This window comes from Octopus bimaculoides, chromosome 13, assembly GCF_001194135.2.
Source record: "Octopus bimaculoides isolate UCB-OBI-ISO-001 chromosome 13, ASM119413v2, whole genome shotgun sequence".
NCBI lineage: Eukaryota > Metazoa > Mollusca > Cephalopoda > Octopoda > Octopodidae > Octopus > Octopus bimaculoides.
This window is the reverse complement of record NC_068993.1, coordinates 55,573,935-55,583,926: the sequence shown is the minus strand read 5'-3', so window position 1 is coordinate 55,583,926 and position 9,992 is coordinate 55,573,935. Positions and strand designations below refer to the sequence as shown.

The window sequence follows — 9,992 nt, the reverse complement described above, 5'->3', positions numbered from 1 at the left end:
ATATATGAATATATATATATATATATATATATGACAGGCTTCTTTCAGTTTCTGTCTACTTCTGTTCAGTGGCAAGGATTTGGTCTGCTGAGGCTATTGTAGAAATTGTAGGAGACACCTGATGTGTCAGGCAGCGGAACTGAACCCAGAACCATGTGGTTGAGAAGCAAGCTTCTTATTACACAGTGACGTTTGTGCCAATTCTTTAAACTATTTAATAAACTGATGGTCGCATTCAGTATGACCACCACCTTACCAGCTTATTATATTTGTTAATTCCAATGCATATTTTCTCCACCATTCAAACTGCCTGTCAGTGCACAAAATACAATACCTTTTTTTCTTTGTCATCACATCTTCATAACCAAGAGTGATATGACCAGATGGGAATTAAACATTCCGATAAATAATCTCCACTGTAAGACACATCCACTGAAACGCAGCAGGAACTGATTAAAAGGTAAACAAAGAAATGATCTCTCGAAACAAATGTAAATGACACTTATCTTCTATACAAAGTCTGGGTTTGTCTCAAATAGGAACTCAGAAGAATCACACTAAAATATAAAACATCAGGCATCTTATCTCTCTATTACTGTGGCCCAGTGGTTAGGCTATTGCACTCGCACTCACTAGATTGTGGGTTCAATTGCTAGACCAGCAGTGGCGTTGTCTTCTTGAGTAAAACACTTCATTTTACATTGCTACAGCCCCCCCCCCCTTCTGACCAGGGGGAAATGTTGGCCTGCTCACCTAGACAGTATACTGATTATAAATAGTAAGAAGCTTGATAGATAATGTTGACTATTACTGGTTATTTCATCATTTAACATCCAATTTTCCATGCTTATTTCTTTACTGCCCACAAGGGGGCTAAACACAGAGGGGACAAACAAGGACAGACAAAGGGATTAAGTCGATTACGTCGACTCCAGTGCGTAACTGGTACTTATTTAATCGACCCCGAAAGGATGAAAGGCAAAGTCGACCTCGGCGGAATTTGAACTCAGAACCGTAGCGGCAGACGAAATACCGCTAAGCATTTCGCCCGGTGTGCTAACGTTTCTGCCAGCTCGCCGCCTTTCCATGCTTGCATGGGTCAGATGGAAGATTCTCTATGGTCGGATGCAAGTTTCAAACAGCCAAGCCAATGTTGGCTTTTACTTTATATATACATATGTATATATACATGTGTGTGTGCATATGTATATATACACACACACACACACACACACATACATGGATAATGGATGCTAAATGATGATTTTGTTTGCTTGCTTGCTTGCATGTATGCATGCATGCATATATGTATGTATGTCATCATTTAATGTCTGTTTTCCATGCAGGCATGGACTGGATAGTTTGACAGGGGCTAGGCAGAAGACTGCACCAGGCGTCACTGTCTGTTTCGGCAGGAGTTTTACAGCTGGATACCCTTCGTAATACCAACTATCATATATATACATACATGAGAAGAGAGAGAGAGACTGACTCTAATACAAAAGAGCAACATGACACTTCTGAAGATGTCTGTAACTGTTGAGAAAGAGAGACAAAATTATCCTTGGGCCAAAGACCTTAACACTTGCAAGTGAGTAGACTCCACTGAAGGTAGCTAAGGACAAAGACCAGAAATGGTCCTTCAGATGGGCTTCCACAGTTTCTACAGAATCAAGGCTTTGGTTGAACCAAAGCTATTATGGTTGAAGACTGTGGGACTAAAGCCCAAACTATGCCGTTGCAAAGCACACTTGTTAACCATACAGAGCCATACCTGTAGCCACTTATATAAAACAGCCAAACAGAACACAACAATACAGAAACCCAGTGTTGAATATTTATTTCACCAATGTGTGCTATGTTGAAATATATAGGTTATCAGTTTAAAAGAGAATAATACATAAATTTGTGTCTAATCTGCAGCTGGGTAAGCTGAGACATGGGATGGGAACTTGTGACCAACCATTACTAAAGCATCTAATATTTTACCTTCAACCACCACCGAACCACTCAACCAGATAGTTCACCTTGTGCAATTTGGTTATAAACAATCTAATAATCTGTATCTATTTAAATTTTATTTATTCTTAGGAATAAAATTTGGATGACAATTTTAGATTCTTGAGTTCAAGTTACCTCCATTGCTACAAAAGAGACAATAAAACACAAGTGATAAGCAAAGGCTGGAACAAAAATGTATTCCCACTCAGCACACACACAGTAATATATAAGGGCCACAGCAAATATATTCCTATTAAGCCAGATGTCTCGTAAAATACTGTAATAAACAGCTTGATGTTTTGGATATGGTAATCAATGAACAATTTTATATTTGTATGCCAAGTATCAAGTGGAAAAGAGACATAGTTGCTGAGAGTTGTTCACTAAGTGTATATCCACTGTCCTAAATGTGTAAATAAAACATGTCAGAAATAAAAAGACAAGATGTTCATGGATAGAATATATTTGGTCACACGGTTTTCTCCTTCAAGACTGGCCTTAAACAACAACCTGTAGACTTGCATGCTGTCCAGACACGTAAGAGAACACCACTAGTAAATATATATGTAGATATAACACAGGCGAAATGGATGAAGTGAAGGACCAGCAACTCGTGGTTTGAAAAAAACAAGCTTTTGTCAAGAGGTCCTGTTTAGTCTACATGTCTCACTTTTACCTAGCAGTAGAGAATAAGTATGCGGGGGAGAACTAACCTTGTTTTCCATAACATGATGGTCAATAAGTACTTTAAATACACTGAATCAATAACAACCTTATTCTCTCTCAATAAGGATAGGTTATCTTGTGCTTTTCACAAAAAAGTTATTATTTACCATTAACCCTTTAGCATTCAGATTACTCTGTCAAATGTAATACATATTTATTTGCATTTTTAAAAATTAATCATGTATTATCTTGTAGCGCTTAGATTTCAAAGATCTAATCGCTTACTTTTGAAGTAACATTGTAGATTAGGTGTGAGAAACCAGATTTGACTGGTCTGAACATAAAAAAGGTAGAATATTTGGGCTGGATATAGCTGGTTTAAATGCTTAAGAGTGAAATCAGCTCTGGTTGAACAGATCTAGAATCAAAGACCTTCCACTCATGACCATCCCATCTTTTATCCAGACATGACTACATTATCCAATGTATTTTCTTTCAGACAGGAAGACTTTTATTTGAGAGGTATTTGATTGCTATTCCTAGAAGATCGACCAACTGTGAAAAGGCTATTTCAGTGGCTCACCTTCAAAGGAAGTTGCTAGTTGTGATGAGCAGTGAGGTGTGTCATTGTGTTGTCAAGAAACAGATTTCAGTTCCTGGCTGGAACAGCTGCACACATGGTTATTAATTCCACTGGGAAAGATCACATCGTCACAAGTCACCCTCTAAAGTACCAGCTTCACATATTAAGGACTAACAAAACAAGTACCAAGCTTTTTTTCTACTCCTCTTAACACTGTTATACTTAGGTGTCACTGCTAACACAGGCACAAATGCAAAGAAGCACTAATTTAACAGCAAGACCTCCTTGGGAGGTCACTAACTACTGAACCAGGACTCAGTTTTCTTTCCAGGTCAGTCCTGCAAACTAAGGGGAAAAAAGGTTGAACCTTTAAACATCATTAAAAAATCCTTTAGAATGAAAAGGGTTGTTTAAAATCAGTATCAACACTATGTTCATTTTGAATTTCCTTTGTAGCCTTCTTAGAACTAGCTTCTCCTGTGATAGAGTCAGAGCTGGTCAAACCAGTAGAGTATTGGCCAAAGTTTTAATTGTCATTAATCAACCACAAACACTGCTGGTCTACTTAGGTAACTCCCGAATAACCACAAAATAGGCAGCATCATGATGAGGCACAGTGCACCACTGTGAAAAGACAAAGATTCTTTATAGTAAGCTGGTATTTCATTAGTAAAATGTTCATAAGAACAAAATTTAGAATATACTAGCATCCCACCCAGGAGGGTAGATGTCTCAATATAGATGAAGTCCAACATACCATGACACTTTGTACAAGACAGTGGACATTTTCGAATCTAACATGAATAAGATTGTTCAAAATTTGATCATTTTTCCTTAAAGGGTGGAAGCAATTGTGTGTAAAGCTTGAAATGGAAATGGTACCTGTTGTAAGCCATTTCTCATCAACCAAACCCACTCGCAAGACCTTGGTCAGTTGGGGCTGTAGTAAAAGACACTTATCAAACGTGCAACACAGTGGAACCAAACCCAAAACCATGTGGTTACAAAGCAAGTTTCTTAACTACATAGCCATGTCTGCACTTAAATCTACATGACAATAATTATTTAAAATATTTTGAACATGGAAAGGAAATGGATCTTTAGCTGAGCCCTGCTAGGCTGATCAATACTGGAGGAAAACATCAATGAACCCCCTAAACAGTGATTGCATTGACCATTATGTACAACAGATAAAACATATTTAGAACAGTGTATTAGAATGAGGTGTGGAGACATCACGGTTGACCTCTCTGTGGTTGTACAACTAGCTAGAAATAACAGCAAGTCTCTCTCATGTCACACTACCTTCTTGAAAGAGGACGGCACACATCAGTGAGTGGGTATGGCTAGTGTGCCTTTTGATCAGTGACCATAGCCTGGGGGTAAGTAAGCAACAAGACTTCCGACAGTCATCATCAGAAACATCAACAGCATTAACCAAAACAAGTACTTGGCTGTTGCTTCATTAACAATGAACTACAGAATAAGATAGAAAAATTGATCTGGGGAAGGGACATAACAAGATTATTTAAATATGATAAAAATTCAATTTTTTATCATCTAGTAACCATGGTGATACCAAGCCAACATTCTAATGTCTTGTACTCACCATTTCTTGATTTTATATTTAAGACTATAACCAAACATTAACTAATTCCTTGTTTAAACAGCTAATATGAAGGGACCAAAGGGTGGGGTGTAAGGGTGGGCAGAAAAGGATTTATTTTTATAATATTCCAATAACTCTGAAAAATAAAGTAACTTTTTATATATTTACAGTTTCATACAATAAGTGAAACTCTAAACATAATTAAATGATTGTATAATTGTCCGTGTGTGTATACATTGATAAGGGCAGCAGTATTTCTGGAAAAAAACTGATATTCCTATCGCAAACAATTCCTCCAGTGCCGGTAACATGATAACATGCACCAAGCACATCTCAGTGGGAATGGTTGGTGAGGGGGTGAGCATCCAACGGTAAAAGCCACCATGGCATACACAAACAACAAAGTTTCGGATGTGTTCTCTATTGTATATCATATAATGAATGACTGAGACGAGACACTGTTGTCCAGTCAAAATCATTCTTGATAATGATATCAGCTAAATATCTCCATGACCATGTATAATTAGTATAGTTGATTATTATAATGTATTACTGACCAACGAGAGAGCTTTACGTGGTCGCTGAACCTGCCTGAAATAGCACCAAAATTACACTTTAAGGTGTCCTGAAAAGGAAAACACATACTGGAGAATGTAGTCCTAGATACACAAAGCACGAGAGGAGAACGGGATTGTCATTTCTGGAATGCCTTTGAATAATATATTCGCTCAGATATAGCTGACCTGGGAAACTAAACAAGCTACATATTATTGTTGTAACTTACATATTACCTACAAGTAACAAGATAAATAAAACCTATGAAAATAAAATTTAAATAAAAAAATAATTTTTTGGGGAATAACTGATTTTTTATAATTAATGTGGAAACTGGATTGAGAAAAATTATTAAATTATTAAAATCGTGGAACGTTTTATTCTGAACGTGTGTGTGTGATACACACACGCACACGGTTAGGGTTACAAAACGAGGAAAATAAGAGGATTCTAACAATGTAAGCAGAGTTTTTATATGTTTGTAGAAAGTTGATGATTCACTCTCTGGCAACTCGGAGTTTTGCGCAATATGAAAAAGAAAAACCTGAACAAGCATATTGTGAGAAACTCCGAGTTATAGCTCAGAAGAGTGAATCATCGACCTCGCTCGCTCGCGCGTGTGTGTGTGTGTGTTTGCACATACATACGTTTGTGCATGTACACGCATATACAATTATCTACCAAGCTTTGTAATTAATATACATATTGTAATTAAAGTGGAAGGGGAGTATCTTCCTAACAATTGCATGCGTGTGTGTGATTGTTGATGGAAATGTGTGAACGATATTAATCGCGGTAAATAATAAAAACAAACAGCACCAACAATGAGCAGCAGCAGCAACAATATATGCAGAATACGTAACACACGGTGTATGAATGATTGTACGCAAAGGCATGAGAATAAGTCGATATATATATATATATATATATATATAAATATATACATACATATATACACGCACACGCTTGTGTGTATGTGATAAAATCTTGTAAATATATAACATAAAATAATTAATTTTCAGTTAAGAAGTCGAGTTGATGGAAGATATTCGTCGAGAAAAGCCAAGAGACAGAGCAAGGCAGCTAAGTCAAGAGCGCCTCTGTGTGTGTGTGAGAAACAGTTCTTTGGTGAAAGTAGCAAAGCATTGCTTTCATTGAAAAGCTTGCCTATTATTGCATACCTTCACAACGCTATGAACACACACACACACACTATATATATATACATACATATATATATATAACATGTACTATGTTATATTCATTGAGGTGATGAGAAGTGTAGAAAATAAGCAACGTTTTTCATTTTGAGCTGTTTTAAAAAACGAGAAAGAAGGCGGTTTGTTAAATCTAACTGTAGTTTCATTGCCATGGCTGCTCTCTCGTTTAACTTACACACACACAACTTACATACGTACATATGTATATAATATAATATATAATATATATAGATATTATATATACATACACACATATATATACACGCGCGCGCGCATTTACACGCGTATATGTGTGTGTGCTTGTGTTAATCTCAGTGAAATATACATTATCACTTTTAACAACATGTGTATATTGAATTTATCTAGATCGATCATAAGAATTACACTCAAAACCATTATAATGTGTGTGTGTGTGTGGAGAGAGAGGGGGGAGACACGAGAGAATTTAGTTCACATTTAAGACTCAAATGGCAATATTATATTAGGCACATCATAAATATATACACGATCAAGACAATTATTTGCATAAACCGTCTGCAAATTAAGACTAATAATATTTTCTTTATTTCTGCCACAAAGTGGGCGAATGAGGAGGTATTATTATTATATAGACAGGTTACAAAAAAATGTTAGGGGAGGGTACATAAAAACCGAATGAAATGGAATAAAAAATACACAATGTACATTATATATATATGATGAAATCCCACCAAGGAACCCTACAGATCCAGGAACACAATGACTACCAAGAAGATTAAGTGCTTTCTCTCAGCTGTATATTATTCCTAGGTTTACGGGCACATGCTGAAAAGTAAGTCCGTTCGTACGGGTCGTGATCACCACCCTCACCTACCTTTTAGCAAATATACTTGGAGAATATTGATAATAATGGTTTCTTTTATTATAATAATTAATAGTCTCCTCCCCACTTCTCCAAATATGTGACACACAATATTATTAAGTACGGGATGTGTGAGGAGTTGAGTAATAATAAAACAGACCCCGAACTATAAAAAACAAAAACTCAAGAAAATCTTAGATAAACAAAACAAGAACTCGTTGAACTTAGAGACACATATACATAGTACTTCTCTTAGAGATAGAGAGAGGAGAGGGTAGATAGTAGAGGTGGAAGACAGAGAGAGATAGAAGGTGGGAGGATAGAGAGGGGTGGGAGTATGTAAAGAAAGCGAGAGAGAGAAAGGAAAGGAAGTGAAAGAGAGAAATAGCGATAGAGTGAGAGGAAGACGAGAGAAGCGATATTATATATATATATATATATATATATATAAAGAGATTCGTTGTAAATATCAAAACGACTAAATCACAGAACCACCACGCTAGAGAGGGGGGGGGGGAACATGCTTTCTTTTCCCTCCGGCACCCTTGTTCATTAACATCTTCGTTTAAAAGAAATCAGCCCTTTCTTTCAACCCCTTAAATATTAAATATATCTAGTCTTGCTTGCTACCTATATCACTCTATCTCTGAAAAAAGGAAAATCAATCTGCGTACTTAAGACTTTTTGCTAAAACATATATTCCTGTTTCAATAGACCCACTATATACACACACGCACGCACGCACGTATACATGCAACATTGTTATGTAGCTCACATCACATGGAGGACCAACATGGAGGGAACTATAATAAGAGAGGTCAATTTGGGACTGATGAGATAAATGATAAATGTAGTGTCGGTGCTAGTGGTGGTGGTTGTGGTTGGTGATGCTAGTGGTGTTGTTGTTGATGTTTAATGCTAGTGGTACTTGTTGGTGACGACGATGATAATGAACCGTTTTCTGTCACAGATCTCTTGTGATCAGTTTAAAACAAGCCGGCAACAAGCCGCCGCCTCCTCCTCTTATTAAGGACGACGACAATAAAGAAAGCAGAATGAGAGAAGAGAAGAGAGATGGATGGAGAATAAATAAAAAAAAAGTCAAAAGCAAGCCAGAAACTTACTTTCCTCAGTAAAGCAACGTCGTCGTCAGTAACAGAAGAAAGTGTTGTTCCACTCAACCCACCATTTGTCTGGTCGTCGACTAAGGCAACCTTGGTGTTTTATTATAAACTAGTACTACGTTCCCGACGTGCCAGCCAAGCAGCAGGCAAGCTTCACTCACTTAATCACCCTTCCTTCTAGCTTGCACTCTCCTTAACTCCCCGCTCTATACATTTGTTACTCTCTAACATCCACTCACACTCTCTCTCTCTCTCTCTCTCTCTGTATACTCTGTAATCTGCCTTCTCTCTCTGTACTTTTATCATTCTTTCCTCCTCTCCCTATCGAGTTTCTCTTCTCCTCCTCTATCTCTCACTCTATAACTCCTCTCTCTCTAGCGTTCCTTGTAATCTCTCGCTAATGTTCTCTTTCTCTCTCCCTTCTTTCAGCACTACTTTTACTCTTTCTCTTGGCACCCTCATTTATCTCTTACCAGTTCTACAAGCAATGCTATCTCTCTCTGCCCGTCTCTATTTATAATCCTCATTTCTAATGCTTCATTAATCACTCTATTTGATTGATGTCTCTTTCATCCTATCATCCCACTACCTCTCTCTATCATAATATAGTGTTATTTCTCTCTTGTTTCTCACTATATATATATATATATATATATATATATATATATATATATAAAATACACATATTGGAAATAGAGAGGGGATGAGATTATATACATGTGCGTGTGTGTGTATATATATATATATATATATATATATATATATAATCGTCTCTCTAACTATCTCTAATCAAACTCTCACTCAAGATACTTTATAGTATTTTTTATTCTATGTGAACACACCCTCCTCTCTAACAACTATTTATTCAATTCTCAGCAGCATATTAATCTCTCTCTCTCTCTCTCTCATACATTCCCAACTCAAGACTATTCTTTCTCTCACCCATACTACGTCTCCATTCCGCTCTCTTTATCTTGTCATTCAGCACATTTCTACGTTCCCTTCTTGCTTCAAACCCTTTCACTCAGAATATTTCTCTACCGTCTACCTTATCTCTCTCGCTTTACTCTCTCTCTCTCTCTCTCTCTCTCTCATATATATATATATAAAATCTCACCTACAATCTGTTATTATTATACTCTTTCCTTCTCTCACTCACACATATTTTCTCGTGTTTGGAGACGACATCTCACTCACTCTCTAATTCGGCAATAAGCAAGCTATTTCACTCATTACCTATGAGTCAAGCTATTACCGCCTCCCTAACAATCTTACATACTTCACTCTCCCTCATACTTGTTCTTCGATCACCCTTACTAATTTCGTATTACTCCTTACTACATATTTTACTCCGTTATATATATATATATATATATATATATATATATATATA

At 36.7% G+C, this 9,992-nt stretch overlaps 1 protein-coding gene across 6 annotated transcripts in view; it reads right to left on the bottom strand.

Moving 5' to 3' along the window:
* LOC106881555 (probable global transcription activator SNF2L2) overlaps positions 1-9,992 on the bottom strand; it is a 74,548-nt gene that overhangs the window by 58,062 nt on the left and 6,494 nt on the right. The window contains exon 1 of one of the 6 annotated variants that reach the window (XM_014931989.2): positions 8,600-8,767. The exons of the other annotated variants lie outside the window; for them this stretch is intronic. The gene's annotated coding sequence lies outside the window, so the exon portion shown is untranslated. Of the gene's footprint in view, positions 1-8,599; positions 8,768-9,992 lie in introns of those variants that run through there. 6 annotated transcript variants of the gene reach the window in all.